Source organism: Pezoporus wallicus, unplaced genomic scaffold (assembly GCF_028554395.1).
Source record: "Pezoporus wallicus isolate ANWC-B61680 ecotype Strahan unplaced genomic scaffold, APGP_CSIRO_Pwel_v1 contig_6274, whole genome shotgun sequence".
NCBI classification, from domain to species: Eukaryota; Metazoa; Chordata; class Aves; order Psittaciformes; family Psittacidae; genus Pezoporus; species Pezoporus wallicus.
The window spans coordinates 1,355,955-1,368,409 of record NW_026635738.1 but is presented as its reverse complement, the minus strand read 5'-3'; the positions used below and the strand labels follow the sequence as shown (position 1 = coordinate 1,368,409).

The window sequence follows — 12,455 nt, the reverse complement described above, 5'->3', positions numbered from 1 at the left end:
CTCCCCCCCCACCCCGCTGAGAAGCCACAGTCAGGGGGAACCGCTTGCAGGACATTGGGGGGGAAGAGCCTGGCGCTGACTTCCCGATTTTCTCCCTTTTAAAAGAATCACAGGACCATGGAATGGTTTGGGTTGAAGGGACCTTAAAGCCCATCCAGCTCCAACCTCAGGGACACCTTCCACTAGAGCAGCTTGCTCCAAGTCCGTGTCCGACCTGGCCTTGAGCACTGCCAGGGATGGGGCAGCCACAGCTTCTTTGGGCACCCTGTGCCAGCGCCTCACAGGGAAAAAGGAGGCTGCAGAAGGGTTTTGTGGATGCACATGGGAGGCTGCAACGCCCTCGGCTGGGACTAAAGAGCCGTCACCTCGACAGAACAATTAGCACTCAATGAGCAGCGCTTATGAAGCTGCGCCCATTGCAGGTGTGGAGACACAACCCCCCCCTGTGCATGTATTTGTTGTACTTGGGAAGGGCAGTCCCGGGTTTCCGGCCATTCCCCTGCACCTTCCGAAATAAGCCCCAGAGCAGCAGTTTGGGTGTTGTGTTTTAACACGTGTGCGTGCGATGGGTGATGGGGTGGGATAAGGTGGTTCCCTGCTGCTGCTGAGGATCCCCCATTCCCTGGGGCCCAAAGGTAACCAGGGTGCTAAATAAGGAAACTTCCCATCCAGTGCCACAGCATCAGTGGGATGTGGGAGCTGCACCCCGCAGCACCCCTGGGTGCTCTGCCCAGGCCTTGCTTGCAGTGATGGCACCACCGCATCCTGGCTGCGCCCTCCTGGCAGCCTGTGCCATCACCAAACCAGCCAAGACCCGGTGCTGGGGACTCCCACGGGGCTGTTCTTTCTGGCACCCACTTTGGCTTCACTGAAGTGCCCCCGGGTCTATCCCAGCACATGCCTCAGAACACGGAGGCTCATGGAAAGCCTCCCCTTTTTGTGTCTGAAATCAGCGGTGTCTTAATTAACCTATTAATGCAATTAGCTCTTCTTGTAATTAGATCCCACGAGTCTCCCAAAGCATGGAGGGGGAGAGCCGCAGCCTAGGACCCGAAGGGTGCAGAGCTGCGCTGACACGGCAGCGTTGGGAGGCAGTGATGCTCCTGCGTGGCCGTGCCTTGGCCTGGCTGCAGGGTGCCGAGGCTGAATGACACCCGGGACGCAGGGTGGCAAGGCTGCAATGCCAGAATGGGTTCAGGGCTGCCTGGGCGCAGCAGGACGGGGCTTTGTGCCCTCTCGTGGCTGCCGGCCCCATCCTGCGCCGCGGCTTGTCAAGGAGCGGATGTAACAGCGCGAGTGCGCTGCAGATCCCGTCCAGCGCTCCCCGCCGGGGCTCCCCAGGGAAAAGGGGGGCGGAGGATGATGACGAGGAAGCGAATCTGTTATCGGGAGCAGTGCGATAACTAAAACCACATCCAAACTCTGCCGCACCGCACTTGCCAGCTCTTGTTGGGTTTGCGCAAGCCATCGGCAGCAAGGAACGGTTTCACTTGGGGCGTGTGGGAACGGCTCCAGCTCCCTGTTTGGGTTGGGGTGGGGGGGACGATACACGTTATTGTTGTTGGAAAATAGCAGTCTCTCCAATTGGAAGAGTTTGGCATGGATATATCCCTGTTGAGGTACTTCATCAAAACACAGGCGCTGGAAAGGTGGAGAGCTGGTGCTGCTTTTGGCACTGCCAGCGCTCCCCTAGTGCTTGATGCTGCTCTGGCCCGGTCAAAGGAGCAGCTCCTTTTCCTTTCTCACCTTCAAAACTGAGGAAAAAGGCTTAAAACATGAGCTGGGGCTTGCAGTGGTGAAGAGGGAGAGCCTTGAGCACTGTGAGCTGCTGTGCCCGAGGCTTCCCAGCCCCATGTTTGGATGAGCACGGGTTCATGATGCAGGAGGGACCCCAGCATCAGCCAGGACCCCACTGGGCCAGGATGAGCTCACTGCCTTGCCAGCAGCTCAGGGATATAAACCAACAAACAGAAGCAATTTTTTAGCAAAATGAGGACATTTTGAAAATAAAGGGGTTCTGAAATGAGCAGTTCCAGTGTTCCTGGTGCTTGGTGCCCTTAGACCACCCTCATGCCTTATGGCTGCCCAAAGATGACTGTGCAAGGACAATGGGACAGGGATCTGGTGCTCAGTTCATCTCCAATCCCCTATTCCCTGCCAGTGCACCAAGTGCCTTCCCCCTCTGCTTGTACATCCTCAACTGCAGCTCTGATACTGCAGCTTTCCAAGAGCTTGGTGATCCCATTGGAAGGTCTCCTGCTGCTGGTGGTGCTGGTGTCCATTACACAGAGCTGCCTTCCACAGGCAGGAGCAATGCCACTGAGATGGGCACCGAGTGCCAGCACCATGCCTTGCTGACCATTCCCAGTGCAGAGCAGGGAATGATGCTGGGGGGGATTTACCCTCACCCCTGGGGAGAGAAGGGACAGGCACTGCTGCACCCCAACACCTCACCTTGCTCCCAAGGCCGGTGCACACCACGCGGTTGCTGCATAAGCCCTCCATTGGGGCTCAGCACCCTCGGGTGGCACCTACAGCCACAAGGCTGCTCGCATCCTGCAGGAGCCACGGGGCTGCTTTGGCAGAGGCAGATGAAAGCATTCGGGGCCGTCACGGGCCCGGTTATGGATGGGCTGCAAGTGCTGGCGGGAGCAGCACAGACACTGCGGATGTGGAGGGAGCCTCGGTGCTTCTGAGCCCTGATTGATGAGATGCAAGCGCAGCCGTTCACGTACTACATCACCACTGCCTCAGCCCTGACCGAGGGTGCTGTGAACCCTGGAGCTGATTGTCTCCACTGAGGATGAGAAGGGTCATTCCCCCCTCACCGGGCACCAGCAGGAACAGGAAGGTCCCGGGAAGCCCCATGACCAGGATGATGGCTCAGCAGCTTCCTGGGGAGCAGGGGCTAAGGCAGCCCAGGGGCAGCCAGGACACTGTGGACATGCAGAAGCTGGTGCTCTGTGGAGGAAGATGCTCCATTGAGGGGCTGGATTACGGCCAAAGAGAGCATGCAATGGCTGCCAGGGGGAAGAGATCAAACATCCGAGCTGTGGCTATGGGAGCTCCCTGCCAATGTGCAACAGCGATGGGTGAGCAGCAAAAGGGGAGAATAAAGCAGCAGAGAGGGTGAAGCTGATCAGTGCCAGCACCCCCAGGGTACCAGGGAGCAGTGGTCCAGCCTGCGGGATGCTCAGTGATGGTAATGCTCCATCCACGCACAGACCTACCATCAGCCTTGCAGTTTACCACAGGACCACCTTTAATCAGCAGCAGGCAGCCTGGCTGGTCCCTGTGCTCCTGAGGACCGTGTGGTCCTAGGGCTGGTATGGCAGCAGGCTGCCTCCTGCCCTACCCATGTCAGTTGGATCAGTGGTGATGAGCTCTGCCTCCAAACCACCCACTGCAGCATCCAAGGGCATGATCAGGAACCCCCCCATAGCCCGTCCTTTCCCCAACCCCAAACCCAGTGGGTCCACGCAGGATGAGACCCTGGATAACCACCAAGAAGCATCCCAATTGGTGTCCCCAGCATCACAAACCATCTCCTCCTCAGGGACCTCCCCTCTGCCCGCGGAGCAGGAGCTGCAGCGTGGGTGCTCTGGGGTTTCCCCAAGTCTGTTATTCAAAGAGAGAAAGAAAGGGGCTCAAGGGATCAGCGGGGATGAAAAATGCTTTAGAAACACAGGAGATCATTTACCAGGTCACCTCCACCGCGGAGTTTGCCAAGCTGATAAAGGCGAGCAAACTTATTAAGGCGCACACAGCTTGATTCGAAACGGCTGCTCCCAAGCAGCCAATTACTCCAGGCTGTTCCAATCCAATTAGGAATGCTGTTCCCCTGATTACAGCGGTGTGTTTTACAAATGCAGCACAACTGCCCGGGTTCAAAGAGCAATTCGTGAAAGGGAGCTGGGTAAGAGAGCAAGCCAGTGCCTGCAGCCAGGGGAGGTAAACCCCATCCCTGGGATGCGGGGGTCCCCATCGGCAGGAATGTGGGTACCACAGGGGATGGGATGTCCAAACCGCAGGCACAGAAGAGCTGCCCTGTGGCTGTCCTTAAAGCAGCACAGCCAAGGAGACAGGGTCATTCTCCAAGCTGCGATTCCCATTCGGAGCTGGACCGCAGGCTTATCCAGATGGGGGAATGCCACTTGGGTCTTTGTCAGTGCCGCCCCTCTGTAGTCCCCTCCAGGGTCTCAGCAAAGGCCACCCCATGCCACCCAGCTCAGTCTGTGAGATCCATAAGCCTTTGCCCAGGGATCCAGCAAGCTTTGAGGTTTATCCCCCAGGTACTGAAAGAAAAACCCATCCTCAGTGTAATGTGAGGGGGGAATTTGCCCTGATCCTGCTGGTGGGAAGAAGCAGTTTGGGAGGGAGAAACCCAGACAGAACCATTGGAGCTTAGCCTGAGCTCCCCAAGCCCAGCCAAAGCACAAAGCAGGAACGAATCGTGTCTCCCTCCAACTGGGATCACGATCCCCTCCAGACCGGGTTTTCCATCACTTGGAGCAAAGGAGACACCAACAAACTCATCCCCACACTCACACACAGCATGATGAATGAACCTACAGACTCCATCCTCAATCCAAGGGGCTGAGCTGGGCTGGGGGGGGGGACAGGAACTTTGCCGCAGCTCCAGCGCCTTCTTGGCCATCCAAAGCCTCACCACAACCGCTCCAAGCTCCTGGCTCACAGCCACCTCCGGGGTGTAGCACAGCCCCTGTTATTAAAACGTGTGACAGCAGCTCGGGATGGAAAGTGAAGCCGAACATTCCCCATCTGAAACCCCGGCAGGAATTTCAAGCGGGGGGAATGCAATTTCCAGCCTGGAGGAGAGCCAGCAGCACCAGGGCGAGAGTTTCCTTAATATGGCTTTGCAAAACCCCAGCACAGAATTGCCCCTGGCTACAGCAATAACAGGGGGCTGGAGACAGCAAAAACACCCACCGGCTCCGAGGGTCCCATCCGCAGCCATTGGGATGCTCAGTCATCTTCAGGTTCCGCTGGGATTTGGGGGCTGAGTCCACGTTGCATGAACCGAGGCAAAGCCCCTCTCTTGTCTCAGGAGCAGCATCCCAGGAGTGAGGGTTTTGGCTCCCTCCATCACCCCAGCAGGGATGCGGGTGCCGTTATCCCACAATGGCATTTTGGGGCAGCAGCATCCCCGCTGCCCCTGCACCAGGAAGCAGAGCCTGCTCACGGCAGCGCAGACACGGCTGGCTCCCATCCAGCTGGAGTTACAAAAGGAGCCGTTCCCCGTTTCTGGTTTTGATTTAAATAATCCCAATAAGGGGATAAAGCAGCCAAAACCCACCGGGGTTTTTTTAAAGCTTCAATTTAAAAAATAATACACATGAAATGTGCGATTTTTATTAGAGCAGGCAGAGCTGTGCAGCATCAGACACAGCCCTCAGCTCCCCAAACCTCTGTCCTGGGTCTCCAGCTGCCATCCTGCATGCTCCATGCAGCTTCCCCGTGCTGCCTTGCCCTCGCTTCCCCTCTCACTCCCCACACATATGAACCCAGAGCTGGCTGCAGTGATTCCACTGGTGCCCTCCTGGGTGAAGACACAAGAGTGAAAATGGTTTCACATCGCCCTGGGAGTGAAAACACACAGGGATGGGGAAGAGGCACAAAAGCAAAGGTGCTTCTGTTGCGTTTAACCTGCTGTTACCCAGTGTGTGTCACGCAGGTCCGTGGAAGCAGAGGGATTTCTTTATCCTGGTTAGATGTATGGGGCAGCAAGGCCATTTCCACCTGAGGAAGGCCCCTTTTCTCAGGGGTAAAACGTCACTGCTTGCAGATGGATGTCTCCAACTGCAGCCTGTGGATGGACCAGGACTTTCAGTGCAGCACCCAGCACCCTGATGGGTGTTTTGGGGGACCTACAGCCCAAAAAGCCCAGGGACAAGGCGGGTTCAGTGCTGTGGAGGTGGCAAAGTCCCTGTGGGTTTACCAGAGCCACAAGCCAAGGGTGAGCCACTGTCACCTCTGTCTTTCCTGGGCAAGATCCCATCATTGGCACCTCATCATCAGCCTCCCCAGCAGTTATTTGTGCATCCCAATAAAGGCTCAGAGAGGCCCATCAATATGGATGTGAACATGAGTATTCATTCTGCGGGTGTGCTTCATTTGTGGGTCTGAATCAATAGGGTTATCCCAGGATGGGGGAGACGTGGCACCAGTTCAGCCCTATAGGAGGAGGAGAACACAGTGAGAACCTCTGGCCACAGCAGCTGAGACCTGACCCATGGCAGTGCCAGCACTGGGTCAGCCCCAAACCTATCGGCTCTGATAACAACATAGGATCATAAAATGGTTTGGGTTGGAAGGGGCCTTAGAGCTCATCCAGTTCCAACCCCCTGCCATGGACAGCGACACCTTCCACTAGAGCAGCTTGCTCCAAGGCTCATCTATGGCCAGTTTGGCCCCACCAAATTTCCTAGTTTCTTTTCAAAACGCACCTACAACAGGTTAGCAGTAGGCTCAGCACATGGTTTAATTCCACATTTTTAGCTTATAAATGGATCCGACTCCATTTAGATCATGTCTCTGTTGCATTTCCCCCCCTGCTGCTCAGCTGGGGGCACTGGGACAGGCTGGGGAGCCTGAAGGTGCATTGACACCCCATGAAATGATGATGGCAAAGGAAGGATGCCATCCCTGAGCCTGCTTTCCCATCACTGCAGTGCTAAACCCACTGCAGAAAGCCATGAGGACTGGAGCCCAGCTGAGCTCTCCCACTCACTAAACAAGCAGGGCCACCTCCATGCCATGAAAGCCAGGCACAGCTCGTTGCCTTGGGGGGGCAGAGCTGGTGAATTATATCCTAACCATTCCCAGCATCAGCCGGTGAGGAGCAGAGCTGATCCCTCTGGAGCCGAAGCGCATCCTCGCTGCTCACTTGCAGCACACCAGCTTCCCCAGCCAGCTCCATGCCACCATGCTCAATCTCTGCAGGAATCAGCTTTTTTTTCAAGCAAATCTATTTACAAGCTGCCTTTTTTTTTTTTTTCCCCTTCCTTTTTCCAGGATAAAATTCCCAAACCCATTTTGGGTGGTAGGGGCTGGGTTTGCCTCTTTGCCATCAGAAAAAGCACAGTCACCCGGTGCAGATGGCTGCATTTACAAGTCTATGAAGCTCTGGCATGGCCACTGCTAATCCCAGGCACAGGTGGGGGGTAGCTTTCATTTGGCTCTGGTTCAGCCAAATATCCAGTGGCCAAATGGAGAGGAAGGTGTGGGATGGAAAATGGGAACATCTGGAGCAATAACAAAGCAAAGTATGAAAGGAAACGTCTCGAAGCGCGGAGGAACCAAAGTGGAGCTCAAAGGGGAGGGAAGCAGGGTCCCGAGTGTCCTGACATGCATTTGGCTGGGTTTTGGCAACAGGGGAAAGTAAGAAATGAGGTGTGAAGGAGGGAGGAAAAAGCAACCACTGGGTTAAACACTGAGCACCCCCAGCAAAACCTGCTCCTCTGCTGTGGGAAACAGATTTCAGGGTTTAATGCAATAAAACCCGAATTTTGTAAGTTTTCAGTAGTAGCAGAGGGATCAGGCCGCTATTTTGGGTCAAACCCCTGGTTTTTAGGCCGCCACAAGAGGTGGTCCCACTCCATCCTGCAGTGATGCTAGGCAGCCCCCGGCATAGGTCAGCAGCTGCAGGTACCCCCAGCAGCACCCAGGCTCCATTTCCCAGCACTACTTAAGCCATATATAGGGGTAATGCATTTTCTTTGTCTGTTTGCATTGTCTATTCCAGCCTTAACTCTGCAAAACCCTTAAGACAGCAAAATATCGCCCCATTAAGAAGCGCTAATGAACAGATAATGACTCGGGTAATGAGCAGAAGGAGCTAATACACTCATTTGCCCTAATAGTGGCATGCATCATGCGAGCTCATGAGCTAGACACCGAAAGCAAAGCCTGAACAACCAGCAGGTCATGCTGGAGCTGTGCATGTCCTGACCTCGCTTTCCGGGTGGAAAACACCCATTTTCCAGCAAAAAGCTTGGTTTTCACATGGGAGTAAGGGGAGATGAATGGAACAGAGCCACGGGCAGCATGCGGAGAGGGTCTCACCCAGCAGCAAGGGCTGGTCCACGCTCATCTCTCATCATCTGCAATGCACATGGTGAAGCAATCAGCAAGGAAAGGCTGGAACCCTTCCAGAATGGGAGAGGGTGCCGGGTACGCCGGCATTCCCACAGCCCCGGGGCTGCAGAACAACAGCACCAACCACCTGCAGGTGCTGGGGGACTGAGAGCGCTTGCCCATGCCCTTCAATAGCAGGGGGATCCTGCTTCCCTGTATCCTGGCCCTCACATAGGGAAAAAAAGCCCCATTTGGAGACAAAATCCTTCTGGAGGTGAGGATCCCCCTTTCTGGGGACAGGAAAGTCCTGGCTCCTATAGCACAGGCACCCACATGGGCTCCATCCTGGAGTGTTCGCTGGCTCTGCAGGAAGGAGATGGGGCTTTGCCTGGAGCTGGGCTGATGACAGGAGCTTTCAGTCCAAGCACCCAGGCTCTGCCATGTCTGGGAAGGATGGAGCCAAGACCAGTAACCTAAGGCTCATGAGCCCAAAAGCTCTGCTCCACAGGGAAAAGCCATCACAGGAAGCCTTCAGACCAGCATTGCTCCATTTGGGCTCGTGGTACCCACCAGCATCCCATGGCTGAATAGTTGGGTGCTTCATAGAATGGTTTGGGTTGGAAGGAACCTTAAAGCTCATCCAGCTCCAACCCCTGCCATGGGCAGGGACACCTTCCACTAGAGCAGCTTGCTCCAAGCTCCTGTGCGCAACCTGGATATCCCTGCATCCCTCTCCTCATGTCATCCCCATCTTTAACTGTCACGGCTGTCAGAGCTCCTATAAGCACCCTCTTCCTCCCAACAGCCACAACAGGATGTTGGGGACCACTTTGGTGTTCACCCACCCCATGCAATGGCAGGTACAGAGTTGGGGCCGGGCCCCCCAGCACTTCTCCCACTGCCCCCCCCCCCCAGCAGGACCTACATCCTGGGGCTAATGTGAACACCCCGTGGTCATTTTTAACCTCAGATCTTTGGCATCATTAATAACATACATGTGGGTCTTGCTTCCCCTATGGGATAACATCTGGGGGAGATTCATCATGGCCACGGCGGGCTGCAGCCCCCCGCTCTCCCCATGGAGTAGGATGGGTCACATCTGAGCACTGAGCTGCTTGATGTGGAGTCATTAGCATGCACAGACTTCCAGCCCAATTACTTGACAGATGAAATCAAGATCCGCTGCCCTTATTGTTTGCATCTGGAGCACACGAACTCCTCCTGCCTCCTTCTCCTCCTTCCCAGCCTGGCCATGGCTGTGCCAGCATTGGCTTCATCTGGATGCTGCTTACCATGGCTTGGCTTATGGGATCTCAAAAACACCACAGCAATTTACCCCTACACAAGGGCAATTGCCCACAGCACCTTCAGAGATGAAAAGCTGCACCATTTCCTGACTATTTCTATGGAGCCAGGCTGAGAGAGCTGGGCTGGGTCAGCCTGGAGAAGAGAAGGCTCCTGAAGGGGAGACCTGAGAGCAGCTCCAGTGCCTGAAGGGGCTACAGGAAACCTGGAGAGGGGCTTGGGACAAGGGATGTAGGGACAGGCCAAGGGGAATGGCTTTAACCTGCCCAAGGGGAGACTGAGATGAGCTCTTAGGCAGAAGCTCTTCCCTGTGAGGGTGCTGAGGCGCTGGCACAGGGTGCCCAGAGAAGCTGTGGCTGCCCCATCCCTGGCAGTGTTCAAGGCCAGGTTGGACACAGGGGCTTGGAGCAAGCTGCTCCAGTGGAAGGTGTCCCTGCCCGTGGCAGGGGTTGGAGCTGGAGGAGCTTTAAGGTCCCTTCCAACCCAAACCATTCCATGGTTCTGTGATCCCAGGTGAAGGCAGGTGGGTGCAGCAGTGATTTTCTCCCAGGAGGAAGTTTGCTCTCGCAGGACACAAGAGCAGAGCCCAGGTGGATCACACCACAACCTGTTCCCAGCTCCAGCTCTGCAGCCAAGCGCTGCTCTTTACCCACTGCTTCTACACAAAGGAGCAATTATGCTCCATTTCTCCCCATTAACACGTTGAGCAGCACTGAGCTTGCTTCAGGAGGAACAAACAAGCAGTTGCATCAGAAATACTTGAGGTGCTGAAGTCAGCGCGCAGGTGTTGGGGCTGATGCAGCACCAGGCAGAGAGCCAGCGCCAGCACAAGCAAAAGCTCCTAATCCCAGAGATTACAACCAATAACATGGGGATGGGGCTCTCACCCCTCACAAAGCACCAGCCACTGCTGCTGGTGGGTTTGGCTTTGCCCCAGAACCTCTCCTGGAGCTGGTAGCTAAGGGAGAGGTTAATTCTTGCCACGCGTCTCGCTTTGGTCCTGGTGCTTCACCAGGGGCTATAGGATGGAAACGGGGATCTCCTCAGAGGAAGCCCCCAAGACCTCCTGGCTCATCACTATGGGAGTGGTGATGGTCCTGGCTGCTGCAGGGGCATCGTTCCCATGTGGCATCATCCTCAGGGCAGAGGTGCCGGTGTCCCCATGGTGCAGGAGGATGCTCATGCAGCCCCATGCCCAGCACAGAGCTGCAGCAGGGATGAGGGGCTGCTGCAGAGGCAGGCACCGAGCAGCAGAAAGAATCTGGGTTTCTTTCTTCCCCTCTAACCCATCTGTCCTTAATTTCTTCGGGGGTTTCACTCCAAATTCCTCAGATTCTATGGCAAATGCTTTGCAGTCCTCGGCTCCGCTGCCTCAGCGCCTGCCAGGGCAAAGGGAAAACACCAACCCCAGAATTCACCAGCAAATGACCCATGTCCAACCAGCATCACCAGCAGCAACACAGAAGCAGCAGGAGCCTGTACTGGGCGCTGCACCAGCCCATTGCTCAGTGCAGCAGCAGGAGACAATGGGTCTTATGGCAGGGGATACCAGACTGCACATAGCCCCGGTTCCAGCCTGCATCCATCCATCACTGTGTGCTGTGATCCACACACAGTGCAGGGTCCAGAGCTTTGGACCCTTTTTTCCCCCCCCCAATACCCAGACCAAGTGGTGCCAAGCACACAGCCACATTCTCACTGCACATCCTTTCCCCTCCTGCAGACCAGGAGGCAGATGTCCTCCCTGCCAGAGCTCTGCTGGGGGGTGTTTCCATTTGCTTTTATCATTTATAGCAGCAAACTGCTTGTTTTGTCTTAATTTTGCAATGACAAGATGGCAGCTCTGGGCTAAAAGCAATGCAAATGTCTCAGGAGCAAACCCACGTCACACAAGGCACCCATCCCTGCAGGAGCAGCGGCGTGCCATGATGTACATCACAGCGCTGCTAATTACCCACTAATTTTACAGACTCCTTTATGGTTTAGCAGTGATTTAACCTCTCTCATGGGCTGGAGCCCTCCAGGCAGAGCTCTCCTGGTAGGCATCAGGATGGCTCTGCAGTGGTTCCCCGAGGAGAACAGAATCCTGGCACCAGGATGCTGGGGACAGCACAGGAAGCACTCACAGCCTGGCTGAGGCCAAGCTTAGGGAGGTCACAGCTCCCCTTGGACACCAGGATCCAGAACATCCCCCCAGCTCTTATGCAAAGCAGAAGATCAGATCCTGCACAACCCTGGGTAAAAGCCATCCCTGCCCATGCACAGCTCCAATTCAGGCCCAGTTTCGAAGGCTTAAGCCGTGCCTTGGGTTGACACAAGCTGTCGACAAGAGCAACGTTTCCTCCCCAGAGCCTGCATCCAAAGGCAGGGGTTTGATAAGCATCAGGATCCCGCGCCAGCCTCCGATGGAGAAATTAAAGGGATGCCTTGAATATTTTGGCGACTCGTGCACGTGAGCAGCTGTAAATGAAGGCACGATCCGTCTCGCCCTTCAGCACGTATTGGCACACAATGCAGCCTGGGGTTGGCTCCCCCCAGTTTAAACCCAGCTCCCAATGCATCCCTCGGAGACAAGAAGTGCTCGGGGCTTATCCTCGCCCATCCTGCACACACCCATGTGGATTAAACCCAGTGCACATCAGTGACTGCCCTGCTCCAGCCCGGTGCAGTGGGGGCTGCAGCAGGCAGTGCTGCTCAGGGAGCCCAGGTACACAGGAACACGCAGTCACTGGGTTTTTCTTCCCCCCCCTTACAAGCACTGCACCCCCAGGCTAAATGGAACGAGGCAAACAGCAGAAAACACCCCAAAACCCACTGCAAACGGCAGCTCCATCCTGGCCACGCAGCACAAGGGGCACCAGCAGCGATGCAGCTTTGTAAGGAGCCTCCAACTCCAAGAGCCCAGGGATGTGTCCCATGGGCAAGCTGGGCTGCAGCAAGCACCTTGCTCTGAAGGGAGATCCACCTCACTGAGAGCCTGAGGGACCACAGCAGCCTCCACCTCATGGGAAGCTGCATCCCACGCTTCCAAAGCCCCCATCTCCATCCACATG

The 12,455-nt window shown here is 55.7% G+C and overlaps 1 protein-coding gene across 1 annotated transcript in view; it reads right to left on the bottom strand.

Moving 5' to 3' along the window:
• Window positions 1-12,455, bottom strand: part of MSRB1 (methionine sulfoxide reductase B1) — a 68,919-nt gene that overhangs the window by 46,732 nt on the left and 9,732 nt on the right. The window lies entirely within an intron of this gene.